Below are 20,378 nucleotides of genomic sequence, written 5' to 3' on the forward strand. Positions count from 1 at the left end.
CCTGAGTCGGACGCGGAGCTTGGGCTTGGACTGAAAGGTCTGATTGCTAGTGTGATGGACCCACCTCTGATGTCGATGCGAGCTGCGGGCATCCCCATAACATCAGTGCTCTCAAGCCCAACCGTCCTATAAGTCTTGCCGCCCTCTGCTGCCCTTACTTTAATGGCGGTCGCCATTTTAAGCGTGGGCTGTACACTGCGCTCAAGAGGCCTCTCCTGTCTACGAGTCTGCTCCTGAGGCCTCTCCTGTCCACGAGTCTGCTCCTGAGGCCTCTTGTGTCCATGAATCTGCCTCAGAGGCCTCTCCTGTCTATGAGTCTGCCCCAGGGGCCTCTCATTTCCACCAATCCACTCCAGAACCTCCCGAGGCGGCGGCGTCCGCTTTGGAACTTTCTGCCTCTCCTGTCACGGCCAAGGAGGCCGTCCATGAGCTCTCTGCCTGTCCTGTCACGGCCAAGGAGGCTGTCCATGAACTCTCTGCCTGTCCTGTCACGGCCATGGAGGCCATCCATGAACTCTCAGTCTGCTCTGTTGCAGCCGTAGAGACTGTTGTTAACCTCTCTATGTTCTGTGTTCCAGTCTCGCCTGCTCCGCCATGGCTCCCCGATCTGCCTGCTCCACCATGGCTCCCCGCTCTGCCTGCTCCGCTTCATGGGCCTGGCCCTCCATCCCATCCCCTGGACCACCTCCAGTCCTCCACCCTCCTGGACATTTTGTTGTGTTGGTTGGGGTGGATGTCACATTAGGGCGTCAGGAGCCGCCTTTAGAGGGGGGGGGGATATGTCTGGGTTTGTTTTGGGTTGTTTTGGTGTTCATGTCTTTTGCTTTGTATTCATGCTCTTAGTTTAATTTCCTGGTTTGTCATGTGTTCCTTGCCCTACATGTGATCATGTCATGTGCTACCCTTGTCTGTGTGTTATGTTCTTATTGGTTCTTTGGTTCATGTGTCATGTTATCATTCGTTGTCTTAGTCATGTGTCCTCTCTCATTGGTTGATTCTTGTCATGTGACCCTTAGTGTTTGGTATAAGTAGCCCTCATGTTGCCATTGTCTCTGGTCGAGTATTGAATGTAAACCTGCTGTCGGTGAGTTCGGTTCATGCCAAGTCAAGTCTGTTCATGTCAAGTCTCAGATTATGTTTGTATTTTGGATCACATCTGGAAATAAACTGCACATGGGTTCTTCACTACGCTCGCCTTCAGTGGACTGATTCATTACAGAGTGCTTTATTAATATTAATAAATAGCCAATGTGCTAGTAATATACATTCAGTTAGCAACTAGTTAATAGTGAGAATTGGTCCCTAAACAAAAGTGTTGCCAAACAGCAGTAGTGGCTGAAACAAAGAGAGGAATTCATCCAAATCATTCATAACTATGTTTGAAAACCTTAAAAACTGATGTAAACTATAAAGCATCATCACACATTCATACATATCCAGGGAAATAAGCATTGAGTATCACTTTATTAGTAAGTAAACATTCATAATGCACTTATAAATAATTGCAAACTATTAGTTTGTAGTTATTTCATAATTTATAAACAATAGTTTATATTGTTAACATTAACAGTCTATAAACAAACTCTTCTTTAATCATCGATACTGTATTTTTATCATTAGCTGTGTTCCCATTACTCTTCAAGTTGCACAAATTGAAATTGAAAATGTGCATAATGGAAACGCATCAATTTTGCCAAAACGCCCATATATTGCAAAAAAGTTTTTACGCTCACATAAGGTGGATTTTCAGGCAATTCGAAAAAGCAATGTAAACAGTTTTTCCGCATTTGCAGGTCACATGGCATACGTAAGTCACACGATCATTCTTTATTTTGTATTATAACCTCCAAGAAACACTTCCTACGTGGTCGCTCTCAAGTATAAGGGGCTTTCCTTGCCATTTATGCTTGCATAAACCCTTATTTACACTGTACACGTCTGCGGCGCATTACGGCTCCGTCACGGCCACCGGAGCTGATAACGGCCACTCTAGTCAGTGCTTGTGTTTATAATTGCCACACCGCGGTGTTCCAGAAACGACTCTCCACTCTGCTTCGCAAAAGATACATGCATATTCCTCCTTCGATTAAAAAATAATGGCTGCGGTATACGTAAACCTACCAACATCCGTCGCCATGACTTGTCGCGATTAATTTTAATCCAGCAATAAAGGAGTTGTTAATGGTTTGTGAAAACATGAAGAAGTTTTAATTAACCAGACGTTATTGTAAAAGACTTTATGTTATTGTAAAGTTTTATATCAACACTCAAACTTCAGAAGGGCTTCAGGAAGACACTTCAATAATCCAGGAGAAATAACCAAGGTAAAATACACATTCACATGAGTATGAATTCAAACGATACCAGACAGTGGAATAAAGGGTATTCGCAGCATAAATACACAGGGAGAGTGATCAGGGAGGTATGAGGGACTAATTAACAGACGAGGAAACTAAGTAGGAAATTAGGCAGATGGGAACGGAGTAAACACAGAAAAAACTAAATCCAAACAGAATATACAGTTTACAGCATCATCCAGCCCAATGTCAACACAGAGAATCAAAGTCATGAATCCATCCAGAGACAATATCCTATCAACTGCAAATACAAGAAAGCATTAAATCTCTCAAGATCTCACCAGCATTACCAGCTTAACTGGTAACTTAACAAACCAGTTTGGCTTTCTTTCATGTGTCTACAAAGGTTCTTATTGAGAATTAACAGAAACATTACAGAACTGACATTTCTTAGTGGTTGATGCATGAGACAGGATTGCGCATCAATGTTCACAAAGTCATGGGGCTGTGCTGGGAACCAATGATCTAGACCATGGGTGTCCAATTCTCCTGGAGGGCCAACATACCACAGACTTTAGCTCCAACCAGCTTCAGCACACTTGCCTAGAAGTTTCTAGCAAGTCTGAACAATAATTTGCTGATTTGGGTGTGTCCGATTAGGGTAGGAGCTAAACTCTGCAAGAAAATTGTTTCTCACAAAATGGTGCCGCAGACAGCAGCCTCTGTGCTTGGCTCTCCAGTGTTTGTTCTGCTTTTGTTAGTTTTTTCCTGTTTCTCAAACACGATCAGTTTTACCAGGAATGAACTGCTGAACATTTAAGCAGAACACACCACACAATCTTCTACTGGATTTTGTTTATTCGGACGTTTTGCTGAACGTTGTAGTAGGCGGAGCAGCGGCGCTGATCAAGCACTTTAGGACGCGCAGACGGGGGAGAAGTGTGTCGGCGCGCTCGTGTAGCTTAGACAGCGTGGATTCAGAACGGCGCTGCCTAGCGTCCATCTGGCGAACCTCCGCTCTCTACCCAACAAAACAAACAAACTTCTTCTGCTCTCCTGGATAAATAAGGATTTTTTACACTTTGCTGCTCTGTGTTTCACGGAAACCTGGCTGAATGACGCCACTCCAGACAGCATTAGAAGCTTTTAGCTGTTCAGAGAGGATCGGGACACAGAATCAGCGTGGCGGTGGGACATGTTTTTACATCAAAACAGAGAGGTGGTGTACAGACATAACAGTGTTTAAGAAGATGTGCTGCTCAATTCTAGAAGAGCTCTTCATTAACTAACTGTAAGCCGTTCTATTCACCACGGGAGTTTCACTCGTTCATTATCGTGAGTGTTTACATTCCTCCGTAAGCGCACTTGAGCCTGGCTTTGCAAAAACTCACTGATCAGATCACAGACACAGAACAACATCACCCGGTCTCTGTTAATATCATTCTAGGGGACTTTAATAAAGAAAATCTCTCCTGTGAACTGCCAAAATACAGACAGCATGTTACATGTCCCACTAGAGACAGTAATATACTGGACCATTGTTACTCCACAATAAAGGATGCATATCGCTCCATCCCCAGAGCAGCTGTAGGACTCTCTGACCACTGCCTGGTTCATCTTATACCGACTTACAGGCAAAAACTTATATCTGCTAAACCGGTAGTAAAGACTGTAAAGAGATGGACCAACGAAACAGAACGGGCATTACAAGCCTGTTTCGACTGCACTGATTGGAGTGTTTTTGAAGCTGCCGCCAACAATCTGGATGAGCTCACAGAGACTGTTACTTCATATATCAGTTACTGTGAAGACATGTGCATCCCTACCAGGACTCATTTAACATTCAACAATGATAAGCCATGGTTTACAGCAAAACTCAGACCGCTCCGTCAAGCCAAAGAGGGTGCCTAAAGAAAGGGGGACAGAGTCTTGTACAATCAGGCCAGAAACACACTGAATAAGGAGATTAGAGTGGCTAAGGGGAACTACGCTTAAAAGCTAGAACATCAGTTTTCTGCCAACGACCCTGCATCAGTGTGGAAAGGCCTATGCTTCAGATCAGTGAAGATGATGTGCGCCAGGTCTTCAGAAAGAACAAGAGAAGAAAGGCCCAGGCCCAGACGGTGTGACACCAGCATGTCTGAAAACCTGCGCTGACCAGCTGGCCCCCATCTTCTCACAGATCTTCAACAGATCACTGGAGCTGTGCGACGTTCCTGCCTGCTTCAAACACTCCACCATCATCCCCGTCCCAAAGAAACCCAAGAAGAAGGACATCACCTGACCCTTACTGGACCCGCTGCAGTTTGCTTACATGTCTGTGGATGATGCAGTCAACATGGGACTGCACTACATCCTGCAACATCTAGACAGACCAGGGACTTAAGTGAGGATACTGTTTGTGGACTTTAGCTCCGCTTTCAACACCATCATCCCAACACTCCTCCAGACCAAACTAACCGACCTCTCTGTTCCTAGCTCTATCTGTCATTGGATCACCAGCTTTCTGACAGACAGGCAGCAGTTAGTGAGAATTGGTAAATTCACATCCAACAGCCGCTCCACCAGCACTGGTGCCCCTCAGGGATGTGTTCTCTCCCCACTGCTCTTCTCCCTCTACACCAACGACTGCACCTCTAAAGACCCCTCTGTCAAGCTCCTGAAGTTTGCGGACAACACTAGTCATCGGTCTCATCCAGGACGGAGACTAGTCTGCTTACAGACAAGAGGTTAAAGAGCTGTCTGTCTGTTGCAGTCACAACAACCTGGAGCTCAACATGCTCAAAACAGTGGAGATGATCGTGGACTTCAGGAGAAACCCCCCTGCAATCCCCCCACTCACCATCATGGACAGCACTGTGGCTGCAGTGGAGTCATTCGGGTTCCTGGGCACCACCATCTCTCAGGACCTGAAGTGGGACACTCACATTGACCATTGTTAAAAAGGCCCAACAAAGGTTGTACTTCCTTCGCCAGCTGAGGAAATTCAACCTGCCTCAGGAGCTGCTGAAACAGTTCTACTTGGCTGTCATTGAGTCTGTCCTGTGCACTTCAATAACTGTCTGGTTTGGTTCAGCTACAAAATCAGACATAAGAAGAATACAGAGAACAGTTCAGACTGCTGAAAGGATTATTGGTGCTCCCCTGCCCACCCTCCAAGAACTGTATACATCCAGAGTGAGAAAAAGGGCTCAGAAAATCACTTTGGATCCCTCACATCCAAGCCATCTTCTTTTTGAACTTTTGCCATCTGGTCGGCGCTAGGACAGCCAGGCACAAGAACAGTTTCCTTCCCCAGGCAATCTACCTCATGAACAGTTAAATGTTCTCCCATTGTGCAATAAAATATGTGCAATAACCTTATACTTATCACCCTACATTCTAGTACATCCCTACAACTTTACTTTTTATTCTATTTATATGCTATTTTATCTATAGCACACCTGTACATATTTATTCTTTTTTTTATATACATGTGTATTTTGTTCACATCTTATTTTTATTATCTGTGTTTTGTTATCTAAAACAAATTCCTTGTATGTGCAAACATACTTGGCAATAAAGCTCTTTCTGACTTCTTCAGTGGCATTCCAGGAACAGGTTTAGGCACCCTGATCTAGACCATTATGTTATACATTATTTATATAAAAACATGTTTACCCCTCAATCGTGTTTCCTCACGACAGCAGTTTGGTGAGGCAGTAGCTTCTTACCAGCACCCCAACGCCCACCTGTCCTGCAAGGAAATTACATATGACATCCGTATCTCATCCTCTCCCAGTAGACTGTGGCTCTCCGTCTTCCTTCTTCCAACCGCTCAGGCAGGGACATGTGCCAAGAACCTTGTTTTATCATGTTTCAATTAAATTAAGAAAATTTGCATGTACAGTAGTCAGCATTTGAAGTGGATTAAAACCTTTCATCAAAATTGTCCTAAAACCAAAACAATACCCGTTCTTGTCTTAGAACAACTTTGATGAACTTTTTTGATCCACTTCAAATGATGAATACTGTATTTTAAAATAATGATCCAGATCAGTTCTGCAAGAAAGACTTGGAGACAGAATAATAAAGTACAGTATTCATCATTTGAAGTGGATCAAAAAAGTTCATCAAAGTTGTTCTAAGACAAGAACGGGTATTGTTTTGGTTTTAGGACAATTTTGATGAAAGGTTTTAATCCACTTCAAATGATGAATACTGTACTTGTCTCCAAGTCTTTCTTGCAGAACTGATCTGGATCATTATTTTAAAGTAAAAAACATGGTAACTTTACCTTAATTACTCAAGCGTTACCTCATCACAATGCAAGAACTATATATAACATAAAACAACAGCAGTGATTGGGTCTAACTTTTTTAATGCAAGCACTAAAACATTTCCATTGAATTATAAAATAAAACCAAACATAATCTCTAAAATTAAACAATGTCACGGTTGTGTCAGGAGGAAGGCGAAGGAGACAGCTGGTGCAAACCAAACTCTCAGTTTAATAACAAAAGGCAGAAGGACAATGGGAAACGCAACGTAGAGTAACTGTGACCGGACAAACAAAGACTGAACAGACTGGGGCTTAAATACAAGACAAACGAGGGTAATTAACTAGACATACAGGTATACAGGTGATACAGGTAACTAATGATACAGGTAAACTAATAATTAAACAATGAGCAAGGGAACTAATGAACATGACCAAATATGGAATAACAAGAACCAAACAGGAAACACAAAGAAAACTATGACAAAACAAACCGAACATGTGACATTACTCCCCCCTCCAGAAAGGCGCGTCCCGCGCCGTAACAATTCCATGCCCGAGCAGGCAGTTCAGGGCACCGGGGCGGATCAGGCAGTTCAGGAGGCCATGGCGGATCAGACAGTTCAGGGGGCCATGGCGGATCAGGCAGACTAGGAGGCCATGGCGGAGCAGGCAGACCAGGAGGCCATGGCAGAGCAGACAGTTCAGACGGCCATGGCAGAGCAGCCGCCGACCTACGGCTGGAGCCCTACTAGGCCCCCCCCCCCCAAAATAAATACTTGGAGAGCATAACGTGCTCCGAGTCCCTCTCGGGGCTGAACTCGGGGACTGGAGCCTTCTTCTGGGCTTAATTGGGGATCAGGAGCCCTCCCTGGGCTTAACTTGGGGACAGGAGCCCTCACTGGAGCGAGCTCTAGGGCTGGAGCCGACACTGTAGCGAGCTCTGGGGCTGGAGCCGACACTGGAGCGAGCTCTGGGGCTGCCGGCGGGCGGGCTTGACTTCGGAGCGGCCGTCGGGCTTGAGTGAGCCGCAACCGGCTGTCTTGATTTCCGAGGGGACATCCTGGCTTCGGCAAGGGGGAGGAGCCATTGGTGAGGTACAGTATGTGGGGGTTCCCAGCATGGGGTGAGCTGGGGAGACACGGCGTGCTCCTGAGCGGGCTGGATGAGGAGACTTGAGATCAGTCCTTTATTGCTTCAACTTCGCAATCTGAACAATTCAAATAAAGGATGAGGTTAACTAACTCGATCAAAGGAAAAGAAAAATCATACGTGGGGAAATCGCAGCGGATAGTCTCATCATCCAGCCCCAACAGAAAGCAGGCACCAAGTGCAGAGTCGTGCCAGCTCACCCTGTTGGAAATTCGAGGAATTCCTCCACATATCCCTCCAATGTCCGACCACTTTGCCATAGCCCACACAGCCTGTCCTCAGCCCTTGTCATGTTTTTAGGTCCAGTCAACTGTCATGGTTGTGTCAGGAGGAAGGCGAAGGAGACAGCTGGTGCAAACCAAACTCTCAGTTTAATAACAAAAGGCAGAAGGACAATGGGAAACACAATGTAGAGTAACTGTGACCGGACAAACAAAGCCTGAACAGACTGGGGCTTAAATACAAGACAAACGAGGGTAATTAACTAGACACAGGTGATACAGGTAAACTAGTTCCCTTGCTCATTGTTTAATTATTAATGAACACAGGAACATTACCAAATAAGGAAAATCAGGAACCAAACAGGAAACACAAAGAAAACTATGACAAAACAAACTGAACATGTGACCCATAAACAGTTTCTTCTCACAGTACAACTGCATTGAATATTCCTGAGCACATATCCAACACAGATATGCATGTAGCACACACTTCTGGAATAAAATTATTTACTCTTTTACAAAATATCTATTAACATGCCATTTATTTTCTCTTTTTCATTGGTGCTAAAACTGGTACCCGTGTAAACAACAGCTGCAGCAGTCACCAAAGTCAGACAGTTTTTTTAAACAGAACATAGGCTTCCAACTCGGTGATAACAGCCGTATCAACAAGTTTTCTATCCACGCCACACTTTTGATATGCCTCAGTTTTGCTTGCTCTTTTTGACAAAGCTTGGGACCTTTTTTTGTAACCAGCTATGACTTGCTGGTAAAAAATAATGACAAAGAACAACTTTGCTGAATTAAAGTACATAATTAATGAAACAATGTCACTCAAAGCATTGTTATACCACTAAAATTCATCAAAATGTATTTACAGGAAACCTCTGCTGAATGTGTGCGACATTTGAGCCGTGAGATGGTACTGCATGAGAAACCATCGTCAACCACATAAACGTCTTCTCACCAGACAGTTCATGATTAGTTTTGTTGTGAAGCTCTTTCTAAACAGTTAGCAGGTGTATGGCTTCTCTCTGGTGTGAATTCTCATGTGCCTGTTAAAGCTTCCTTGCTGAGTGAAACTGATTCCACACTGAGAGCATGCGTAAGGCTTCTCGCCAGTGTGGATGCTCATGTGGCTTTTAAGGGTTCCTTTTACTGAAAAACATTTTCCACACTGTTGACAGGTGAAAGGCTTCTCTCCCGTGTGAATCCTCATGTGGACTTTAAGGTTTCCATGTTCAATGAAACATTTTCCACACCGTTGGCAAACGAAAGGCTTCTCTCCGTTATGAATCCTCATGTGGACTTTAAGGTTTCCATGTTGAGTGAAACTCTTTCCACACTGTTGGCAGGTGAAAGGCTTCTCTCCAGTGTGAATTCTTATATGGCCATTAAGAGTTTGTCTGTGTAAAACTCCTTCCACAATGAGGGCAGGTGTAAGACTGCTCTCCAGTGTGAATTTTCATGTGGCTTTTAAGGTCTCCTTTTCGAATGAAACTATTTCCACACAGTTTGCAGGTGTATGACTTCTCTCCAGTGTGAATTCTCATGTGGCTTTTAAGGTCTCCTTTTCGAATGAAACCATTTCCACACAGTTTGCAGGTGTATGACTTCTCTCCAGTGTGAATTCTCATGTGCCTGGTAAGGCCTCCTTTTCGAATGAAACTTATTCCACACTGTTGGCAGGTGAAAGGGCTCTCACCAGTGTGAACTCTCATGTGATAATTAAGGTTTCCTTTTCGGCTGAAACTTTTTCCACACTGTTGACAGGTGAAAGGGCTCTCTCCAGTGTGAACTCTCATGTGGACTTTAAGATTCCCATATTGAGCAAAACTCTTTCCACACTGAGGGCATGTGTAAGGCTTCTCTCCAATGTGAATTCTCATGTGCCTGTTAAGGCTTCCTTTTTGAGTGAAGACCATCTCATCAAAAACAAGTATGGAGTGCCACAGGGCTCAGTATTAGGTCTTCTGTTTCTCATGTATATAAAGGTCCTCTGAGAGACATTATCATTAGATTTCAGGGCCTTATTTACGAAACGGCCGTACGACAGAAAATTGGGCATACGGTCGTTTCAAAGCAAAACTTTGAATTTATCAATATGGACGTGAGTGGTGGCTACGATCAAATCTCACGTCTGGTCTCAGCTCGTGTACGCAAGTTTTGTTTAGCCTGAACTTGCGCGCAGCATATAAATCTGGTGGAGAATTGTAGAATGACAGCATTTTGTTCGTTTAGGTTATTTTCCTGACCGACAACCGAAGCTTATTAGTCGATCACTGACCAGTAAGATTAGAATGTCTTTTTTTTTTTTATTCAGGGCTTTAGCTTTATATGCGCGAATAGCGTAAACAACAGACCATGAGGATTCACACATCATTGCATCATGCACCTGCAGCGCTTCTGTGAACGGAGAAAAACTGAAATTAAGTCTATAAAAGGAATAAAACAAATAGGACCACACAAAATATATAATAGGCTATAATATAATTAACAGATTAACAAAAGGAAAAAAAAACTGTGCAACAAGTATACGCTACGCTCGTTTTTGTGTCACTCTTAATGCATTTTATTTATTTTCTTTATATCTTTATTTTATTTAATCTATCTGATCGCACAGGTGCCTCACGCACACACAAACAACATTAGTAATAGCCAGAGTTGGGTATAACGCGTTACATAGTAACAAATGCCGTGTTAAAAAATACGAAGTAAAAATCATGTATGCCCTATAATAAATCACCGGAGAATGCGAGCTAAAATGCAGACAAGTCCTTCACCATTTAGATGCAATGAAAGCATCATATTTCAAAATGTTGCACTCGATTTCACATTATAGTCTGGCATTATAGTTTGTGAATGTGTACAAGGTTATGTCACAATAACACTAATAATTCACATTATAGGTGAGCTCAGACGGGAAAGACTGTACCTCACGTTGGTTTCATACAGATTATTTTAACAGAGAATATTTGTTTTCGACATAACTTACTTCATTTAAAAATAGACACGTCAAGCTTTCTTTAGATATATTTCTCATGTCTATATGTCAAGTATTCGCTGAGTTTTCGTTCATTTTAGTGACTCGTTTCAGGAAGATATTCGCGGAGACTGAGACTGCAGAAAGCGCACCCTATTTGTTTTCTGTATTCTACAAAAGCAAAAAAAAAAAGTTTTGTTGATATTGCGAGTGTATACAAATAAAAGTAGACCTTTTACGACTGCAGAAAGCGCACGCTATTTGTTTTCTGTATTCTACAAAAGCAAAAAAAAAAAGTTTTGTTGATATTGCGAGTGTATACAAATAAAAGTAGACCTTTTACAGTTTCAAATTTTGTATTACCTACTCTTTTCTGTATGATCAAAAAGTATGAAACGTTTTCAGTTCTTTTCGCTGTTATCAGGAAAAAAATGCAAGTGATCGTTCAAGTTGCTGTTTTAATACTTATGTAATTTTTCAGTCAATATTAAATTAATGAAAGAACTATGAGTTTCACTTGGTAGTGTACTGTTTAGGTTTGATAACTTGAAAAGTAAGATAAACTTGAAAGTAACTTTAAAGTAAAGTAATTAGTAATCAGTAATGTAATCAAATTACAGTTTTAAATAAGTAATTTGTAGTGGATTACTTTTTTGAGTAATTTACCCAACACTGGTTATAGCGTTGCCTGACATTTCAGCCATTCATCATCAAACTAAAATGCAGTCAACCAAACATAAAAGTTGCACTGTTTATTTTAAAAGGTCCGCTGTAAAATCACCGTGCAGCACCCAAACAAACATTTTTCCGCATGTGAAGGATTTTACACGGATATTAGAACATGAGTGAAATATAAAGCCTTGTTTAGGCTACATAATGAATAATAGTTTAGCAATAAAATGTTACAAATATGGCAAAAATGGAAACATTTCAGTTTTGCTTGTATGCTGTGTATAATGAATGCCACTATAGCCTAATTTGTGTTTTATTTTGTAGTTTAATATATAATTTTATAACTACTTTTTTTTCATTCTTGTTGTGTTCTGAATACCGTTAAATTTAAAATATTTGTTGTAGAGTGAGGGGAACTAAATAGGCTATAATTTGTATATTTACCAGGTTTTTACTATACAAAAAATTACAGAAATTAATGTGGCCTAATTGTTTGCAATTACAAAGTTAACGGGTGTTTTTGGATTAAGATCAGTTTCTCTTTGATGAGATTACTTCCTCTTTTTGGCCGGGTTTCGTTTCTCCGTGTCGTAAACTCTAGGGCGAGGCTTCACGTGTTTTTAGGGGCGTGATTTTCAAATGACGATTGTTTTGTGCCGCCTCATTTATCAAGGTGCGATCATTCGTATGATGAAATTAAGGATAAAGAATAAACTTTATTTGTCCCCGAAAGGAAATTTGTCTTTTGAAAGCCAAAATTGGCGGCATACAAATGTTTAATGAATCACACTTGAACTCTGTTGTAAGTTGATTTGTGCGCACAGATCTGCACTCGTTTCTACATTAGATTGATAAATGAGGCCCACTATGTCTTCTGGCATCAATTTTGTCTGACTGCACAGAGTCTTATGGACCACAGAAATTGCCAAAATCAAAATTGTCCATCTATGAGGACAAGTGTATTTTGGCACAATTTTCAATTAAGTTATTCAGTAGGAATACATATTACCTTATAAGGGAGATATGTCACTTCCTGTTTCTTATAATCAATGTTAGAGCTCAAAACATTTTTGTATCACAAGTTTTTATCTGATCGCTGAACATCTGCTACGGGCTCATAGCTTGCTAGCATCACTCAAGCCAGGTACCACCAGTCTTGTTTACATTCTTCTCACTCGGTTTACTTTTGATTACCAGTGTTTATAATGACAAATATATTGGTTATTTGTGCAAGATCAAGCTACACTCTGTGCATTTGGAGCTGAAGACCATGGATAAGCAGATTCATGACCTTCTGAAGAAGCAGGCCCAGCTGCAACACCAGAGAGCCATGGTGGAAACATACCAGGCTGATGTTCACAAGTCAGAGGTAAGTTTGTAGCATGATGCAGATACTCCCACCACCTATACTCCTTTTGTTTCCCAGCAAAGGACCCATGCACCCAGGATGTGAGCCTCCCAGGTCTCATGTACTCCGGTGTAACACATTATGGACCCTGGGTGCACCAGCAGTGGACCAGACCCTGGGGGAGGAGGACTTCTGACCCTCCACCGCTCTTTGTCTTTGAGATTACCAACAGAAACCCCTCCCACCCTTTTTTTGCAAAACTGAATCCAGTGCTGTGATCTTTGGAGACTCCATTGCCCAGCACATCTGCATCTAATCACATAAAGCTAAGGTGCACACTGTTTTCCTGGTACCCACACATCTCCTGTACAGGTACCTTGATCATGAACGGTATTGAGAGCTCTTGTACTGCACTTGGGGTTGAACGAAATCAGGCTGCAGCAGTCAGAGATGCTGAAGAGAGACTGGCTTCTTGATTGTAATATCTGAAATATGCATTTTCTATAAAGCTTTGAACTAATGTTTTGCAAAAGATGCTATACAAATAAACATGAATTGAAGTAAATTACTGTTAGCATAAAAGCTGATGCGACCTGCTCCATGTCAAATAAAAAACACTTAAAGTAGGACACCAGACATCCCCCTCTCCGAGTGTTCTGGGAGTCTACCGCATATTGATAGCAGCTCCCCGACACCCGCAAATTATATATAATATTCTAGAACCTGGCCATTTTTTGGTCAGAAAAAGGGCTAGCGAGCACATGAACGTGTGCGAAAGAAAGAGGTCAACTAGTGACAGACAATGCGAGAGAGTGGCAGAGAGAACACTCTGATTGGTCTCATTTTGTGCTATGTGGACCAGTCAGATTTTCTTTCTGTGGGCAGGCTTTACAGTCCACCATTCTCTCTCTTTCATTTTGTCCATTCAGCCAAAAATAATTGGCTACAGGACATGCTGTCCTGTAGCCACAGCATGTAATTTGGCATGGCAGTCCACTCCAGAATCTGTCCAATGATTTTTACACTGTTTACTATCAGATCCTCCTGTCAACCTTCATGGCAAAGGGCATTTTTAGGAACCACATTTCAAAGATTCAAGTCTTACCTCCTCTCAGGTAGGTGCTTCAGGGTGTCTTGGAGGGGTGAGGTGTCCAAGTCGCAACATCTAGCTACAGGGGTGCCTCAAGGCTCAGTGCTTGGACCTCTTATCTTCTCCATCTGCACATCATCACTAAGATCTGTCATTCAGAAACATAGCTTTTTCTATCACTGCTATGCTAATGATACTCAACTCTACCTCTCATTCCAGCTTGATGTGACCATAGCTTCTTGTTGGATGAAGGACCATCACTTTCAACTTAACCCAGCCAAGACAGAATTGCTTGTGATTTTGGCCAACCCAACGTTTCATCACAACTTCACCATACATTATAACTCATTCCAAGACAGCCAGGAACCTTGGAGTTGTGATTAATGATCAGTTGAACTTAACAGACCACACTGCTAGAACTGCCTGATGCAGCAGATTTGCCTTAATACAACATTAGGAAGATCAGGCCCTTCCTGTCAGAACATGCTACACAACTCCTTGTTCAAGCTCTTGTTCTATCTAGGCTGGACTATTCTCTCTGGACAGGTCTTCCAGCCAATTCTATCAAACCTCTGCAACTAATCCAGAATGCGGCAATGAGAGAGGTCTTTAATGAGCCAAAGAGAGTGCACATCACATGTCTGTTCATCACTTTGCACTGGTTGCCAATAGCCAGTCGCATCAAATTCAAGGCACAAATGTTTGCCTACAGAACAACCACTGGCTTTGCACCCCATACCTAAACTCACTACTTCAGACTTACAGTGGGTACGGAAAGTATTCAGACCCCCTTCAATTTTTCACTCTTTGTTATATTGCAGCCATTATGTGATATTTCAGTTTTTCTTTTTTAATAAATCTGCAAAAATGTCAACGATTCTGTGTTTTTCTGTCAATATGGGGTGCTGTGTGTACATTAATGAGGAAAAAAAATTAACTTAAATGATTTTAGCAAATGGCTGCAATATAACAAACAGTGAAAAATTGAAGGGGGTCTTAATACTTTCCGTACCCACTGTATGTGCCCTCCGGAGGCTTGCGTTCTGCATATAAACGGTGCATTGTTAAAGATGTAGGAAAGTATTTTTTCATGTCATGGCTACACACTTGGGTGTGCCTTGTATTACAGTTATCCTTGTAAATATTTTTTTTACGGGCCAGAAGGGCGTGTTTAGGCGTGTCTGTGCTTTTAATTACCTTTGTTTAAAAAAAAAAAAATTCAATCAACTATCATAAACTATATATCATTTGAAAGATAAAACACTCAAGATCCATGTTCTGAACTTGTTTTTTAAATCAATACACCAGAGAGGAAAGGGTTAACATAAATGCTGAAGGACCGGCCATTTAAACGTACAAAGTGAACGGCAGTCCTTACGTTTCATTGCCTATAGTTCTGGTCAGCTCTGACTATTCCAAGAGACACCAGCACACATTTCAAGGTAAGGGTCCACTCTTCAAAATGCATCCCACTTTTTAATCCAAAACAATGAAAAAATAGGGGGGGAAACGAAAGATCCTCCTTTGTTTACATGAGCGATTCGAGTTATAGCTGTCGATAATGTTCATTTTCAAAGAAATATCGATTCTAATTCGTATTCCAGCGTTGAAGGAGAAGGAGCCAGTCAGTCCCTGCTGTGTCCCCTAGCACCTCACAGAAAAGATGGCATAATGTGGATGAGGATGACATTGGGCCTCCCAAGCCTGTGTTTAGGCCTGCTCGTGAACTTGGGCCACAGTTGGTGACAACTGCATCATACACAGCACTGCAGTTGTTTCAGCTTTTCTTTTCTTCATCTGTGCTGCAAACCATCATTCAGCACACAAATGCCTATGGATCCAAAAATCAGCAGGGAAGAGACAAGCCATGGCAAAACATCTCTGTAGAAGACTTGAAGTCTTACCTGGCACTTGTTGTGTACATGGGTCTTGTGAAGGTCTCTGCTGTGACTGATTATTGGAGAAGGTCTCAAATCTATAGTGTTCCCCTTCCTGCTAAGATCATGTCCTGTAGGAAGTTTCTGAACATCACAAACACTCTTCATCTTAACGATCCTCAGGATGATGAAGAAAATGAAAAGAAGAAGGGAACAGCAGCCTATGACCGCTTGGGGAAGATCAAGCCTCTCTATGACAACATGAGGGATGCCTGCAGAACATTTTTTCATCCAAATCAGAACATCTCCATAGATGAGAGGATGGTGGCATCAAAGGTGAGGTCTGGACTCAAGCAATACATGAAGAACAAACCCATTAAATGAGGCTACAAGCTTTTTGTCTTGGCAGACTCACTAAGTGGTTACACCTGTGAGTTCTTTGTGTATAAGGGTAAGTCCATGCCATCTCAGAATGGGCTGAGCTATGAGTCTGTCATGTCACTCATAGATGAAAAGATGTTGGGCACTGGTTACAAGCTGTACGTTGACAACTTTTACACCAGTCCCATGCTTTTCAGAGACCTCCTCTCTAAGAGGATTTGGGCATGAAGCACCATTCGTCCAAACAGGATCGGTTTCCCAAAGACAACCACCAACAGACTGCCGCGGAATGCTCCACGAGGGTCCATGCGATGGCTCAGAGAGGATGAGCTGCTGTTTGTGGAATGGAAAGACACCCGGGAAGTACTGATGTGTTCTACATTCCACAAAGCATATGAAGGTGACACAGTGCAAAGGAGGGTGAAGGACAATGATGGGCAGTGGTCTCAAATGCATGTGCCTATTCCAGGTGCTGTGCTGGACTACAACAGGTTCATGGGAGGAGTGGACCTGTCCGATGCCCTCATTGGATACTACAAAGTGCTCCACAAGACACGGAAGTGGTATAGGACCTTCTTTTACCACTTTGTAGACATTGCTGTTGTCAATGCCTTCATTTTGCATCAGCATCTGGCCAGAGCAATAAAGGAAAGACCCCTGACCCAGAAAGCATTTAGGGAAACACTTGTTCTGGAACTTGCAGGGTTGGAATCAGGCACAGCTGCTCCTCAGGCTTCAAAAGTCGATTGCCACAATCCGAAGCACGTCACAGATGACAGCACTGCTGGACGGCGAAAGTGCAAGCTTTGCCATCAGAAGACACCAGTCATGTGTGCAACCTGTGAGGTGCGTTTTTTTACCAAAACGGGACTGTTACAATGACTAGTGTAACGGAGGCCAGCGGTAGGTGCTGTGCAGGTAAACCTCACTCCCCTGATCTCAAGAGACGCACTAGCGACTGACACTAGTGGCTGCAGTCTTTAGCCTCCTTGTTAGTGCATCCGCCTCCCATGCCGGAGACCCGGGTTCGAGACCCACTCGGAACAAGAACGAGGTGTGGCGGTGAGGACCCGGGAGAGAGGGGTTACACTGGCATGAGCAGGGTGGGAAATATTAATTAATGTGTTTTTTTTTTATCATGCGTTAACTGTTTTTTAGTTTACATGTTACATTGTTCAAAAAGTTAAAATCTAATAGTTGTTCCAGAAATGTTTCCAAGTTTAGGTGGATACATCAGACCCTGAAAAATAGTTCGGAGGAGGGAGATGAAGGGAGGGAAGCCATTGCTGGCGTGAGACTGTAACAGCGAGGGATGCATGACCAGTAAGTTTTGATCCTGATTCTTTCTGTTATAGGGAGCTTTTGTGTTCCATCTAATGCACACATTAGAAAACAAGATTTCCTAGGCTTGAAACCCATAGCTTTGATTTATTCTAATTTCCTAATTCTAATTTATTCAAATTTTCTTTGTTCTGCTTACACACTTTTTGCTCTCTCTTTTTCCCTCTTATCTGCAGTGGGTGTCTTCTGAGTCGGCGCAGTTGAAGCAAGTGTGACAGGCTGGCATGAGGCAGTATAGGTTAGTTTTCACACACACACACACACACACACACACACACACACACACACACACACACACACACACACACACACACACACACACACACACACACACACACACACACACACACACACACACACACACACACACACACACACACACACACACACACGTATACACAGTGTTGCAAATTTGATTTGTTCTGCTTCCACACTTTCCCACTTTCTTGTCTTTCAGTGGCTTTGTTTTCCAGTCGGTTAGAGGACAAACCTTCTTAGTGACTGCCTTGAGTGTCTTCTTATACTTTGTAAAAGTTGCTTTAGTTTTTCAGTAACTGGATAATTATCATAATTAGCAGTTTACTGTTTTAGACTTATTTGAATGAAAAACTGTTACAGTTACAAATGTTGTAAAAAAAATTTTTGTTTTGTTTGTTCATTAGTTCTAAAATGATCACTGATCAAATCTGTTGTTGTTTCACTGTTTTTGTTATTAGAATTGTTAAAAATAAAGACTAGTTAGAATGTTCAAATGTTGTTCTGAAATTTTTTTCTTGTGTGGTTTCGTGGACAGAGCAGTTCTGAATTGATATACATATACATAGTATATGGACTATGTAGTGTCATTTAAAGTCTCTAAATAGCCATTTTGAAAGGATTCCTAAACTTTTCTTGAAATAAAAGCTTACAGAAACTACAGTTTTGAAAATACCATAAAGATGTCATTTCTGTACACTTTTACTTAAAAAAAGCTTTTATTTCAGCATTTATTTCAAGAAAAGTCTAGGCGTCCTTTCAAAAATGCTATTTGGAGACTCCAAATGGACACCTGGTCACTAAATGAGTCAACACTACAAATGTTATTCTGAATGTTTCTTGTGTGTTATGGTGGGCAAAGCAGTTCTGAATTGATATACATATATGCATTTTGTAGTTTTGACTCATTTGGTTACCAGGTGTCCATTTGGAGTCTCCAAGTGGCCTTTTTGAAAGGAGGCCTAGACCTTTTTTTTTTAGGAAAAAAGCTAACAGAATCTACATTTTTGGGAGTATCATCCTCAAATTTGAATCAAACATGGTCAGAGATTCAGCTTTACCTTTGTGGTGTTTTCAGGCCTTTGAAATAAAAGTTTCATCCATTTTTCCCTTGGTGAAGTTCATTCAAATAAATCGTAAGTCACTTTCAAGTATATTTTACCATGTTTTACTCTGTTACTCTTTTGAGTTATTATGACTCTTGGGTAACAAAGTTTCAAGTGTCTAGTTTCAAACAAGACCAGATTTGTGAATATAGACCACAGGGTTCAAGAGCTACAGACATTTTTATTTGGGTATGTCGTTTTTCAGAAAATGCTTAAAAATAGGGGCGCAGGTTCAGAATCTACCATGTAAACAGATTTTTGATTACCTTAATCTGGCTAAAGATCGAATTAAGACATGTGGAGTATTCCTATTTTAGTTGCGCAGTATAGACATGTACACACCTTAATCACAGTATTACCATAGTGTAGGACCTTTCGCCGCATTTTGCGACTTGCAGTGGTCAACCGTTTGACGGCAAACAAAAGAGCATGAATTTTTATCTGCCGTCGTCTGTTTGCACGTATAGCATGACAAATAATTAACTGCACTTGAAGCTTTCGTAAAATTAAAAAAGAAAAAAAATATATGGTACCATAACGAAGACGAACTTGTATGTTGATATGTGAAATTCTGGAGGGGACGTCGGATGGCGTCGCGTGGGGACGTAATGACGTGTGCCTTTAATCGCTCTATGCACTATAACATGTAAAACGGGAACATGAAAGGAATATTCTAAAAGCAACTCATGTAAACACCTTAATCGTAATATTGTCTTATTCAGAATAAGGTAAATAATTAGATTACTGATGTCCATGTAAACGTAATCAATGATGGGCGGGGAAAGTAGAATGATAGAAGCGATAATGCACCAATGTCAACAAAGAATTATGAGTTTCACAAAAGAGCATGGGACACGATAAAGGGGAAGGTAACATGACTTTTTATGGAAAATTATGGAATTTTTCCAAGTGAAATTTTGAATTACTTTTGGTACAATAAACAATACTAAGTAATTTGTCTTCTTATGAAGCCGACAAAAGCAATGATATCATGTGTGAGAAGGAATACGCCATTTTAGCCAAGTACTATAATACAACAAAGGATAAGGTAAGGGTTGGATTTGTAGACATGCCAGTTTGCAATGATGCCAAAGCTGAAAACATATTCAACGGCATTTTACGATTTGTTGCTTGTGATACCTCCCTGAATTGAGTTTTTGCAGGGTGGGATATCTGGGACACTCATATGATATTCTTCAAAAATATCACTCATTTCTGAAGAGCTGCACATTTTAATAAGGATCAAATGAGTTCAGCTTTGAGAATGAAAACCAACCTGTTTGTTCCTCAGTATCTTCATGTTTGACTCTGAATGTTTCTTCAATCCTCACGTCTTCACTCTCCTCTTTAATAAACTCCATCTTTATAATAGTGCGTCTCTCAGTCGCTTCAGCAGG

At 41.7% G+C, this 20,378-nt stretch overlaps 1 pseudogene; it reads right to left on the reverse strand.

Moving 5' to 3' along the window:
• Positions 1 to 9,853, reverse strand: part of LOC107684435 (gastrula zinc finger protein XlCGF57.1-like) — a 50,599-nt pseudogene extending 40,746 nt beyond the window's left edge.
• Between the last annotated feature and the right edge of the window lie 10,525 nt (positions 9,854 to 20,378).

Source organism: Sinocyclocheilus anshuiensis, unplaced genomic scaffold (genome assembly GCF_001515605.1).
Source record: "Sinocyclocheilus anshuiensis isolate Anshui unplaced genomic scaffold, SAMN03320099.WGS_v1.1 scaffold713, whole genome shotgun sequence".
In the NCBI taxonomy this organism is placed as follows: Eukaryota; Metazoa; Chordata; class Actinopteri; order Cypriniformes; family Cyprinidae; genus Sinocyclocheilus; species Sinocyclocheilus anshuiensis.